Raw genomic sequence first — 13,386 nt, 5'->3', positions numbered from 1 at the left:
ATGCCATGGGCAGGGGAGATAGGGGGAAGGGAGGAAGGGGGAGAGGAAGCCCAGGGGAAGAGGGGTGGAGGAAGGGGGCGTGGGAAAAGGAAAGAGAAGGGAGGGAGGGTGCCTAAAGGAAAGGACACAGGAACGGGGGGGATCAAAGTTGATATGAGGGGTAGATGGAGCGGAGGAGGACATCACCAGGGACGGGGAGCTGGCGGAAGCCACCTTGGGGGAGGGTAAGGAGGGTGGAGAGCTGGAGACCTGGTGGGACATAGGAATACAGGCGCGGCAGCGGGTGGGGGTGGGAGAGAATGGGCGAGTCAAGCAGGTGAGGAGGGTTGAGTTTGCGGGGGGTGTACAGGATCCATATCCTTTCAAGGAAAAAGAGGAAATGGGGGAATGGAATGAGAATGTACAGGATCCATGTGGGGGAGGGGAGACGGATGCAATAGGCGGGGTGGAGAGCATGGTGTTCAAGGATTTGAAGGGATTTATAAAAGGTAGGCGGGGGGCAGAGATCCAGGCCAAATGGGCGTAACAAAGGATAGGGCGGATGAGGGATTTATAGGTGTGGAGGATGGTGGAGGGGTCCAGACCCCACGTACGGCCGGAAAGGAGCTTGAGGAGACGGAGTCGTGAGCGTGCCTTGGCTTGGATTGTCCAGAGATGGGGGGGGGGGGGGGGGTCCAGGAGAGGCGACGGTCGAGGGTGACGCCAAGGTAGTTGAGTGTGGGGGTGAGGGCGATAGGACGGCCATAGACAGAGAGATAGAAATAAAGGAGGCGGAAGGAAGAGGTGGTTTTGCTTACATTGATCGCCTGGGTCTTGGAGGGATTAACCTTGAGCAACCACTGGTTGCACCAAGCGGTGATTGGAGAAGGTGTTGGGAGCGCTGCAGGGTGGGGGCAAGGGTAAGGAAGGAGGTGTCATCGGCAAATTGGAGAAGGTGGATGGGGGGTGACGGCGGCGGCATGTCCACCGTACAAGAGGTACAGAAGGGGGGAGAGGATGGAGCCTTGGGGCACACTGGCCGAGGGAAAAATGGTGTAAGAATCCGTGTTAGGGATTGTGACGTATGAAGGACGGTGGGAGAGAAAGTGTAAGGTGTCAGGCAAATCCAACACCTTCCATGAAAACCCTGACATGATAAGCAAATCCAGTAGTATGTCACATAGCTCCGAATAAATCGTGACATTAAATGAACCAAAGTAATACGAGTAACCAGTGAGCAAATGGAATACCACAGACTGACACAAGAATGCCTAAATGCATGTCATACCTTCCCACCGTGAGACAGGTGCAGTTCCGAGGGGAGAAACGAGAACAGAAGCCGAGAGCAGAACCGTGTTAAGCTGAAGGCCCTATAACAAGGGACGGACACCACGTCGCCAGCTAACCGCTAGGACCACCCCAGCCGCAAGTTTTAGCGTGACACTTTTTCGCGTCTCTGTTATGTAACGACCACCCCCCAGCCCATGTTAAAATATAGAGTCTTCCAGAAGAACAGTATTGATCTTACGATAACACAAAAAGGGCCACACAACTCCCAAACTTTAGTGTGAGACTTTTTCACGTCTCTGTTACATTGCGAACTTTAAAAACATTGCCCCACCACGAAAAGTATAACGTTTCTCACTGGATAGACAGAATTTTTGTAGGCAGAGCTTAAGGTTAACAATGAGACCATGATTGGTCAGATGAAAACACAGATAGTTAGTTTTTTTTTTAGTTAAGGAGAGAGTTGCTTGCGAGACGGTGAGGTGAGCGGAGCTGTGCAGCCCGCCGCCCTCTGACGAGCACCGACAAGGTAATGAATGCACACAATGCCACATAACAGCGCATAAAACTTCACTCAGATCTGCAGAAGCCTCACCTGTTACACCCCCTTTTTGCGTAATAGTAGTGTCGATCGTCAACTAAAGCTCATGGTGTTCACATTTGCAACTTGAAGTAAAAATCTGAAACACTATGATTTTTCTGTTATATAACTATTGAGAAGTCACATCAGCCACTGTAATTTACAAGTTAGATAAGTAATTAAAGATAATTGATGGTCACTGTAGACCATTCTGATAGTTTTCTCTTTTGTGAAACTTAATGTAAACCTAGACTAAAGATGTGATATGGCATAGGTCATTCTTCGATCCATAATAGAACTTGGAAACCCATTCAGGGAATATTCGTTCACTTTTTTGTTGAACGCAGTTGGTTTTTACCATCCTGTATTAAAACATTTCCTTTTATCAATACTGCAATTTATAAACGATGTTTTGTGAGTAGAATAAAATTTCCAGTGGTAAACTTAACAGCTTTTTCGACGTTATTTTACCATCTAATTAAAAATAGGAAAGCCTTGGGCCCCTTCCACTAAATTTAGTTAGTATTAAGATTCTTTTAAAGGGAGTGCATTGGAGCTGACACTGCAATCATTAAGTATTTGGTTATATCATCGCTACTCTCACTGAACTCTTCTGAACTCTACATGTCATGTGTGGTCTGGCGTCTCCTTACCAACAATAGGTCCCAGGTTCAAACTAGTCAATTCCCTAAAAAACACACTCAGAGCGTCGTTGTGTGAAAGTGGTAGGGAGACATGATATAGAACAAACAGACAGCATGCAGACTTGGACATTTGGAGCTTGTAGAGGAGACCGGAATGCCATACTCGGTCATAAGCTCGTTCGAGGTTCAGGGAGAGGAAGATTGTGGAGCTACGGGAATTAAGCTGTTCAGAAAGGAGACGAGTGAGGTGAAGGAGAAGATCGTTGGGAGAGAAGGACGGCTGAAAGCCACACTGGGTAACGGGAAGAAGGCGGTGCTGGCGGAGATGCTGGTGGATGCGTCGAGTGAGGATAGATTCCAGGTCCTTGCTGAAGAACAAGGTAAAGCTGATGGGACAGTAGGAGGAGACGGCGCACGGCGGTTTGCCAGGTTTAAGGAACATCAGGATATGGGAGGTTTACCACAGGTCGGGGTAGTAACTGGTGGACAGGACTACATTGTAGAGCCTGGCCAGGGTGGAGAGGAAAGAGACAGGAGCTTCACGAAGGTGACGGTAGGTGACACGATCGTGACCACGAGCAGTGTTGCGTTTTGTGCGGAGTGTAGCAATGAGATCCTGTGTAGTGATAGGGGCATTGAGTTCCGTGTGTGCAATGTTGTCCAAGTACTGGAAACCAGGTGCAAGGGGAGGGACAGAGGTGTCAGTTCGATTGTGGACATCCGGGAAGAGGGAGAAATCGAACTGGGGATCATCGGGGATGGAGAACACATCAGAGAGGTAGGAGGCAAAGTGATTGGCCTTACTAAGGGTGTCAGGGAAGGTGTTATCATCATGGAGAACAGGATAGTAGTGGGAGGGTTTAGTTCCGGTAAGGCGACGGAAGGCTGACCAGAACGTGGACGAGTTGATAGGTAGGGTAACATGGAAATGGGTGCATGTCTGTCGCCAGTCCCTGCGTTTCTTAGCTGTGAGCAAATTGCAAATGTGTCGGTGGAGTTGCCAGTGGTGTCGTAGTGTGACCGGGTCACACGTGCAGAGGAAGGCATGGTAGAGACGGCGGGATTCACGAAGGAGGATGGCCTGTGGGGGTAAGTTAGGATGGTGGGGATGGATGGCGATAGTAGGGACATGGGCCTCCATGGCCTCAGACAAGGTCTGCTGGAGAAACGAGGTGGCATGGGTTACATCGTCAGGGTGGTGGTAGGTGAAGGGGTGACTATCGAACTGGGTGGAGAGGGTATCCCGGTAGGCATTCCAGTTGGTACAGGAATAGTCATGGACGTACTTTGGGAGAGGGTCATTACAAGGGTCGGGGCGGGGGTGACGACCATCTAAAACGGTGAGGAGGACAGGGAGATGGTCGCTACCAATAGGCTCCAGGACATCCATCGTTATGCAGCCAGGTAGGTTGGGGGAGGAAAGGACAACATCAGGAGTGGAGTTGGATTCGGGACAGGTGTGCTGGGGGATGGGGATGAGGTCGCCTTGAAGGGAGGAGAGGAACCGATGCCACCGCCATAACTGGCGGCGGAACGACTATGGATGTTGATGTGGTGTCACCGCCAGACAGCACACTTGCTAGGTGGTAGCCTTTAAATTGGCTGCAGTCCAGTAGTATACGTTGGACCCGCGTGTCGCCACTGTCAGTGGTTGCAGACCAAGAGCCGCCACATGGCACGTCTAGAGAGACTTCCTAGCACTCGCCCAGTTGTACAGCCGACTTTGCTAGCAATGGTTCACTGACAAAATACGCTCTCATTTGCCGAGACAATAGTTAGCATAGCCTTCAGCTACATTTTTTGCTACGACCTAGCAAGGCGCCATTATCAGTTTCTATTGATATAATGAATCATGTACTGTCAAGACTGACGGCCGTCATTAATGGATTAAAGTTAAGTATTCCACCAGCTATGTGTTGGCTCTCCTGCCAACCACAACAGTTGAGATCAGCGGCGATCACGTAGGAGGCGAAGGTACGGTCAATGTGGGAGAGGAAGTCGAAGGGAATAGGGGCGTTAGGGCGGACATAGATGGTGGCGCAGGTGACAGTAAGGCCGGGGAAGAAGTCACTAAGGATCAGGTGTTCAGTGGGGTTGGGAAGGAGAGGTTGGAACCGAACGGGGATCTGCTGATGGTGACCAATGGCAACTCCACCACGCGCAGTCAGGAGGGGATTATCGGAGTGGTGTAGGAGGTAGGGCGAAGTGTGGACAGCGTGGTGGGGTTGGAGGAAGGTTTCATTGAGGAGGAAGGCATCCACACAGTGGGTGGCAAGGGTGTGCAGGAAGAGGTTTTTGTTGGTCGGAAGGGAGTGGATGTTGTTGAAAAGGATACGGTGCTGTTGTGCCATGACAGGGATTTAGACAAGGGTGTCAAGACGGGTGAAGGTGAAATGGGCATCATTGTTGGAGTAGGTGGCATACATTTTTAGTTGGAAAAAGGAACGGGCAGCGAGGGATATCTGTTGGAGGGTGTGGGGGTGCTAAAAAGGATGAACATTCTGAAGGACAATGGTGAGGAATCTGATGATGTCCTCAGCAGTAGGGGGTGGGCAAAGGGAATTGCCGGGAAGGGTGGGGGCGTCCAGAGGGTGGACAGGAATGGTAGGTTCAGGAGTGGTAGAAGGGGGTTGGGCCTTACATTTCTGGGAGTAAGTAGGAGAGGGAGGTTACAGGTATTACTGGAGGGTGGGGGGACTGGAGATTGGGACACTGCCGTAAAAAGTGGGCTTGCCTAAAGTGTGGGCAGGTGGGGGCCTCGTGGCACTCAGATGTCGGGTGTGCATTATACCGCAAGCATGTTTGGCAGCAGAGGGATTGAGGAGGGGAACGGGAAGGGTCAACTTGGTAGCATTAGTGAAAGAGAAGGGCACCCTCCTTCAGGAGACGGTCGATGGAGGGGGCTTGTTCAGAAAAGACCCACATAAGGCGAGTTGGGCCGGCTGAGTTACGGATGTAGCGAACCGCATGCACCTCCAGATGGGGATGTGCCTTGAGCTCTGCCAACAGCTCCTCCTCCGTGATCGCCGGACTAAGCCGAGTGGTCATGGCGGTGAGGGTCGGCGGGCGACGCGGGGGTTGTGGTTGGTGGGAGGGAGGTGGGAAAGGAGCAGGGGTGAGGGAGGCATTAGGGCCAAAGTGGGTGACAGGGATGCAGGAAAGGAGATCTGCGTGGAGGGTAGGGCTGGGGGAGGATATGAGCAGCGAATCACGGCGAGGAGTGAGGAGGGAGATGGGGGCACCAGGAAGATTCTGGCGAAGGAAGAGGGTGCGGTTCTGGGCCTCAAGAAGGGAGGGATCAGGACAGGAGAGGAGGTAGCGGTAGGAGGAGGGGTGGAGGAGGAGGAGGAGGGGTCAGGGACAGGTGGGGAGACATCCATGGCATCATGGGCTGGGGAAGGGGGACGAGGCGGAGCCTTTTTGGGAGTAGAGGAGGCAGGGGTGCCACTGGGGCTCTTGATGGCGGCGGAAGTGTGGGGGATGGGCCGTAGCCCTCTCGGCGACCACCCTAGTGGGGGCCGCAGATACGGAAGGAGCAGAGGGAGGGAGTGGAGGGAAGGGATCAGAGGAGGCGCAGAAGGAAGGAGCTGGGGATGGGGCAACAAATAGTGAGGGAGATTGAGAAGTAGGGGGATGGACTGAGGGGGGAGTGATGCGGCACACCACATGATAGTGTTAGCGGCGACAAAGGGGGATGTGTATATGATGGCAGTGGTGGTGGCAGTAGTGGTGGTGATAGGGGTCGACATTATGAGAAGGGGAAAAGCACAGGACAGCACAAAGAAGCAAACGAGGGATGGACAAGGTGATGAGAAAAACATAGTAAAAGGGACGGAGAAATTATGAAGGAGATTGGGGTCGAAGCCCCACTCTGCTGCTGCTGCTGGCGGGGGAGGCGAACTGGCTGGCCGGCCTGTGGGAATGCTGCTGCTGCTGCTGATGCTGGACGCTGCTGGCTGCAGGACGCTGGACGCTGGCTGGCTGCTGGACGCTGGCTGGGACCGCTGCTGGACACTGGCTGCCTCCAGGAAACGCTGCTGGCTGCTGGCTGGGACCGCTGCTGGACGCTGGCTGATGGCAGGAACCGCTGCTGGATGCTAGCAGGAACCGGTGCTGGCTGCTGGCTGCAACCGGTGCTGGCTGCTGGCTGCTGGCAGGAACCGCTGCTGGATGCTGGCTGCAGCCTGCTGGCTGCTGGCTGGGACCGCTGCTGGATGCTAGCAGGAACCGCTGCTGGCTGCTGGCTGCTGGCTGCAACCGCTGCTGGCTGCTGGCTGCTAGCAGGAACTGCTGCTGGCTGCTGGCTGGGACCGCTGCTGGCTGTTGGCTGGACCGCTGCAGGGTGGCTGGCACCTGCAATATACCTAAAACTTCAATTAGAACCGAAAGGCCAATCGAAGGGTAGTATCCTTCTGGACTACCGCCGGAGATGCTAAGGTAGGACCAGGGCCCCCTATTTATGCGTTTTAGGCAGGAAGTGCGCATGTGTGGAGGCGCCAAATTTGATAGCCAATAGCGACGATATCAACTGATAGCTGGAAGGACAGTAACGCCACCTACAGGATCAAGAACCAAATACTTTGGCGCACGCACGGAGGCTGCCGCCGCTGCTCTGCGCTGCCATCAGCCACCCCAGCGACCTCTGTTGGAAGCCACAAGCAAAAATGCACGTCCACGTAGGCGCCTTGGTTATCCTCCCATTGTCAACAGAATATTTATGTTTGTCGAATCGTCGTACGCCTTATGACCAATAGTATTCCTCTCTGCTCGAAGCAACTTAAATATGGCCAGTGCTGGATCCCAAGCTGTACGAAGCGGAAAGCCCGTGTCTCTGTTTACAAGATTTGTCAAGCAACGTATTTCCACTGCTTCCTTAATAATGCTGTCCCAGTACAAACTCGTCGATGCGAGAATTTTTGTATGTTGATAATTCATAGAATGGTCTGTACTGAGACAATGCTCGGCCACTGCAGACTTTTCTGGTTGCTGCAGACGAGTGTAGCGTTGGTGTTCAGTGCATCTCTCTTCTACAGTGCAACATGTTTGTCCGATGTACGACATGCCGCAGCTACAAGGAATCTTGTAAACACCGGGACTTCTTAGGCCAAGGCTGTCCTTAGATGAGCCCAACAGAGCTCTGAGTTTTGCTGGCAGACGAAAAACACATTTAACTTTATGCCTCTTCCTATTTTTGAAGAGACACCGCCGATGTATGGCAAGATGACCATTCCCCTATGTTCTTCACCTTCTTCCACTTCCTCACATTGGGTAACCCGCTTCAGTTGTAAGGCACAGCGAATCTCCCATTCGGAGTATCCATTTTGTTGGAAAATAGTAAGCTGGTGGAGTAGCTCATTGGATAAGCTGTCTGAGTCTGATATGGCTTGTGCTCTGTGGACCAACGTCCTCAGTATGCCACTTTGTTGCGAAGGGTGGTGACAGCTGGTGGCCTGTAAGTATAAGTCCGTGTGCGTTGGTTTACGGTACACTGTGTGACCTAATGTGCCATCTTCTTTTCTCTGTACCAACACGTCTAGGAATGGAAGTTCGCCGTTTTTTTCCATCTCCATAGTGAACTTGATGTTGGGATGAAGCCTAAAGATGTCGGCCAGTTGCGCTGACGAAATATTGTGGAGTTTTCACTATGACATCCGACATCTCGCCCGAGAACCGTATATACAACATGTCCGTCAGGAAAGCCTCAAGCAACACATGATTTGAGATGATTATATATCTGTTTGAAGCATGAATTACTTCATCCTTATGTCAACAATTAGACATATAGCATCCTGAAAGGTATCAGATGAAATATTGATATAGTCATGAGCCAGAACTGCCATTACTCCACTACTACTAGTTACATAAGAGCATGACCTGCACTGACCAACTTATTACTCATGGCAGTCCGCTCAAAATACATTGAGTTTAACATTGAGATGTTATCAGCTCTACACAGCAGCTGCACTGCACTACTGCAAGTACATTATGCCACCATGGATACCACACATTGATCTTGTCAAAAGCTGAGAGGCTTAGTATTCTGTATTATGGTACATATTAAGTCCTCATAAAAAGCAAGAGTCAAAACTATAAAATCATAAAGACTCTCTGTATGCCACCCTTATATGTATGTTTGAAGCCAAATCCATCTATACATTGTCAAAACAAAATTTATAATATCTGCAGAAACAGTGCAGAAAATGCGCCTGATGACTCTTAGCAGAAAGATTCGGCATATTTGTACACAGAGTGATATATTCTCAGGTGACAGTGGATTAAATGGGTGACAGATGAAAAGACTGTGCTGAAATATAAAGGCAAATAAACGGATTCCAGTAGACCAAAGGAGTTCAGGCTATGTGAAGTTGTTTCACTGAATCAGTTACCTGTGAAAACTATATAGGATGTCCCAAAATGGTTAGAAAAGCTCCTAGGGGTTACAGAAAGCGTCTTGAGGAATAAATCTAGGATAGTATCCCGCGTCTGGAAGCGTCATTCAGCGACTCAACAGAGCATCAAAGTTGTAATCGCCAGTGCCTACCACTAGCTCAATCCTTCGGCAGCAAATGTGACTTCGTACTCTGACGGACTGTAGACGGAAAGTCTCTCAATGTTGTTTGTTATTCAGTAGTGATTCGCAACCACATTTATTTTCCTCATGGAACCCTCTATAATTTCCAATGCGTTACGGTATACAGGAGAAAGATAAACTAATGGTGGCGACCTGTGTCTGAAACAGTCATCCACTCAGGCAACACAGCACCGCATTCATGGGAGACAAGGCCCGCATACGCAGCAGCTGCCTCCACTTCTCCATTGGCGATGGTGGCAATCACTCGCGATCGCTGAATAACGAACAACATTGTGAGACGCTCCGTCTGTGGTCGGCCAATGTATGTGACTTTTGCTGCCGAAGGAGTGGCCTAGTGCCAGGTGCTGGCACCTATGACTTCTACACCCTGCAGCGTCGTTGGATGACGTGCCCAGATACGGTTTCCTATCCTTCATTTGTTCCTCATCACCCTCTACAGCCCCTTGAAGACTGTCGCAACATTTCTGAGACACCTTGTATAGCCAAACTGATTGGCGATAACACGCCACCCCCTTTCCTGGAAACGTCGATATGTAGGACACTCAGAGAAGCGTCATGCTGCATAACTACTCGTAACAATAATTGATATAGAATAATAATCCTAGCATTAAATCCATTGAATAATAAAGCTAATGATGTAAATGATGCGCAGTGCTGTAAAGAAAAGTGGACATAGCAAGTAGTGACGATGAACGCCTTTTCACTCATTTATGAAATTTACAGGGATCCTGATACAGGTAACAATGACAATCGTTGGATCCGAAAACTATAGGAAAACGTATCAGAAATGGCTGTAACAGACGGTATGATACAAAATGAAATTATGTTTGAAATACTAACAAATTTTTAAGGGTGTCCAGCAAAAGAAAAAGACTTGGAAACGACCACTAGACCGAGGAAAGTAGAAGAAAAAACGAAAGGATCAAGCTCTATTGGAAAACGAGGAAATAAGGGGAAAAGAGCGATTTCCATTAAAATTCTGCGGAGATTAAAATAGAGCTGAGGGAATACTGCGAAGAGAGATAGAGAGACAGAGAAAACTTATGACATCCCCAGTTTGATCCTACCTGTGGGGCGTGAGTCCACACGCGCGCATGCGTATGGGGTTCGTTATTGGTAAGAATTTGCCATTCCAATAGAGATACTGTGCAGCTATCAGACAGTCCACTACTGTATTTTTAGATAGTTCAAAAAATGGCTCAAATAGGTCTGAACACTATGGGACTAAACATCTGAGGTGATCAGTCCCATAGAACTTAGAACTATTTAAACCTAACTAACCTAACCACATCACACACATCCACCGTAACGGTCGCGCGGTTCCAGACTGAAGCGCCTAGAACCGCTCGGCCACAACGGCTGGCTTTTACATAGTGTAGTTTCCTGTTAACAGAGAAGAACCATAGAGGACAGCTAGAAGAACTCGCTCGGAAATTATTTTCGTTCGACAAAATTGAGGAACTGGTGGACAAACAGAGGCGACAGTAATGAGATACAATTTCAATAGCAGTCTGGCTGAACAAAAATTGCAGATGACAGATTCTAGTAAAGTACAACCACACTAATCAAGACAGACAGAGACGTAAATAACAAAACAAAAATTAATGTGGAACTAAGTAATGAAAGATCCACTGATTAGTACGTAATAAGACTGATAGGTGTCTTGGTCAAAATAAAAATTAAAAAAACTATAAACTTTGTGTTGCTAGATGCAGTGACGTTAAAATAATATGTTTAGGAACAATGCAATAGTCGCGTGGGATTAGCCGAGCGGTCTAAGGCGCTGAAGTCATGGACTGTGCGGCTGGTCCCTGCGGAGGTTAGAGTCCTCCCTCGGGCATGGGTGTGTGTGTGTTTGTTGGGTCAAGTAGTGTGTAAGCTTAGGGACTTATGACCTTAGCAGTTAAGTCCCATAATATTTCACACAAATTTCTGAACAATGAAATTTATTATATCACACGCTTCTGTTTTATATATTCAAACGAACGCTGGTATCCAATGGAACATAAATAGTCTTATGAACATTCGCCAAGACTTGTGATGAATGTCACTAGAACGGACACCCAGATAATTTCTTTTCGTTAACTTGGAGGTTGAACGTCCTATCTGTCGGTCAACACAGACTCTTTCTGTTGCTACACGTGTCAGACTGTTGACTCTGCAGTTTTAAACCTACAGTTTTCCGCCGCAATGGATTCGTCAGACTTGGTCTGGCGGTGGTCTGATAGCTCGGTGTCTATGTTGTTGTGCAATAACGTGTAAATCACAAGAACAGTTTGCATGTTTGTGAGCATTGACAGACAGCAACGACTCTAGTCTGGGAGATTTGTGAGAGATTTCAATGCTCGATAAACAAGTGTTAGCATCGGATTTTCTGGTGTACCTAGTAGGGGCACCGTCGGTTTTCACTGAGTGGATTCAGGCGTTGTGCAATACCATAAGCGACCTTGGGGAGATAATAGAAATAACTACTTTATAATCAAGATTGAAACATAGAGCGTCATTTCCGTATCGTTATTCTGAATTTTATGGATTTGTCGGCCTAGTTATAAGTTTTCTTAAACAAACGCCATGACTGCTGCTGTAGCGTGTACGACAATAAAGCGGCCTCCTTCAGCCACCAGAAACTTCAGACAACCAAGCCCATGGCTAACTTTCTGTTACTCTGATCTTGCATGACTATGGTTTACGCTTCACCTAAGTGAATGACCTATTATTCCGGACCTTTTGTATTCTTCTTTGCTGCCGAAATATCACTTTTCTCGGTGATTAATTTCCTCGGATCGGTAATTTTAAGAGATCTGATTCCCTAGTGTTGTAATATTCGTAACATTCATCTAGATCTATATCTACATGGTTACTCTTCATTGCACACTTAAGAGCCTGGCAGAGGGTTCATCGAACCATTTTCATACTTTTCTACCATTCCACTCTCGATTGGCGCGTGGGAAAAAGGTACACCTAAATCTTTCCGTTCGAGCTCTGATTTTTCTTTTTTTTATTATGATGATCATTTCTCTCTACGTAGGTGGGTGTCAAAAAAATATTTTCGCATTCGGAAGAGAAAGTTGGTGCTTGAAATTTCGTACATAGATCTCGCCGCAAAGAAAACCGCCTTTGTTTCAGTGACTGCCACCCCAACTCGCGTATCATATCAGTGACACTCTCACCCCTATTGTGTGATAACACGAGACGAGCTGCCCTTCTTCGCACTTTTTCGGTGTCCTCCGTCAATCCTACCTAGTTAGGATCCCATACCGCGCAGCAGTATTCCAGCAGAGGACGGACAAGTATAATGTAGGCTCTCTCTTTAGTGGGTTTGTCGCATCTTCTAAGTGTTCTGCCAACAAAGCGCAGTCTTTGTTTCGTTTTGCCCTCAATATAATCTATGTGGTCTTTCCAATTTAAGTTGCTCGTAATTGTAATGCTTAGGTATTTAGTCGAATTGACAGCCCTTATATTTGCGCGATTTATCGTATACCCCAAATTTATCGTATTCCATTTAGTACCCATGTTGATGACCTTTAAACTTTTCTTTCTTTAGTCCTAATTGCCACTTTTAGCACCATACAGAAATTCTGTCTAGATCATTTTGTAAGTCGAACTGATCGTCTGATGATTTTACTATACGGTAAATTACAGCGTTATCTGTAAACAATCCAAGGGGGCTGCTCAGATTGTCACCAAGATCATTTATATAAATTAGGAACAGCAGAGGGCCTGTGACACTGCCTTGTGGAACGCCAGATATCACTTCTGTTCTACTCGATGATTTACCCTCAATCACTACGAACTGTGACCTCTCTGAGAGGGAGTCACGAATCCAGTCAGACAACTGAGACGATACTCCGTACGCACGGAATCTACACATTCCAGCTACTTCTCTGCACAGTCGCCGCTCAGACTTAGACATTTGTCGTAGCGTTGTACCAACTTTTCAATTCCCTCATTATAGAAGACAGCCGCCAGGGCTTTTCGACAATTTTTTACTCTGGATTTCAGATCGCTGTCTTTGTCAAAATATTGTCTTCATAGCCAGCGGTTCATTTGAGAAGAGATGATCTCAGGGGTAGCCAATTACGGGCTGTACTGTGGGTGATCAAACACTTCCCATCGAAAACGCTGCAGGAGCATCTTCACTGCTCCTGCAGAGTGTGGCCGAGAATTGTCGTGTAGAACGAACCGCATGACAGTTATCTTTCGCCAGGCCCCATACTTGGAGGGAGATGCTAATTTTTAGCCATCTTTACGTTTTTACTGTGAGCTCTGAACTGAAAAGAGGGACATGATACGATAAACGGGAG

This window comes from Schistocerca gregaria, chromosome 8, assembly GCF_023897955.1.
Source record: "Schistocerca gregaria isolate iqSchGreg1 chromosome 8, iqSchGreg1.2, whole genome shotgun sequence".
NCBI classification, from domain to species: domain Eukaryota; kingdom Metazoa; phylum Arthropoda; class Insecta; order Orthoptera; family Acrididae; genus Schistocerca; species Schistocerca gregaria.
Note: the sequence above shows the minus strand (reverse complement) of the source record.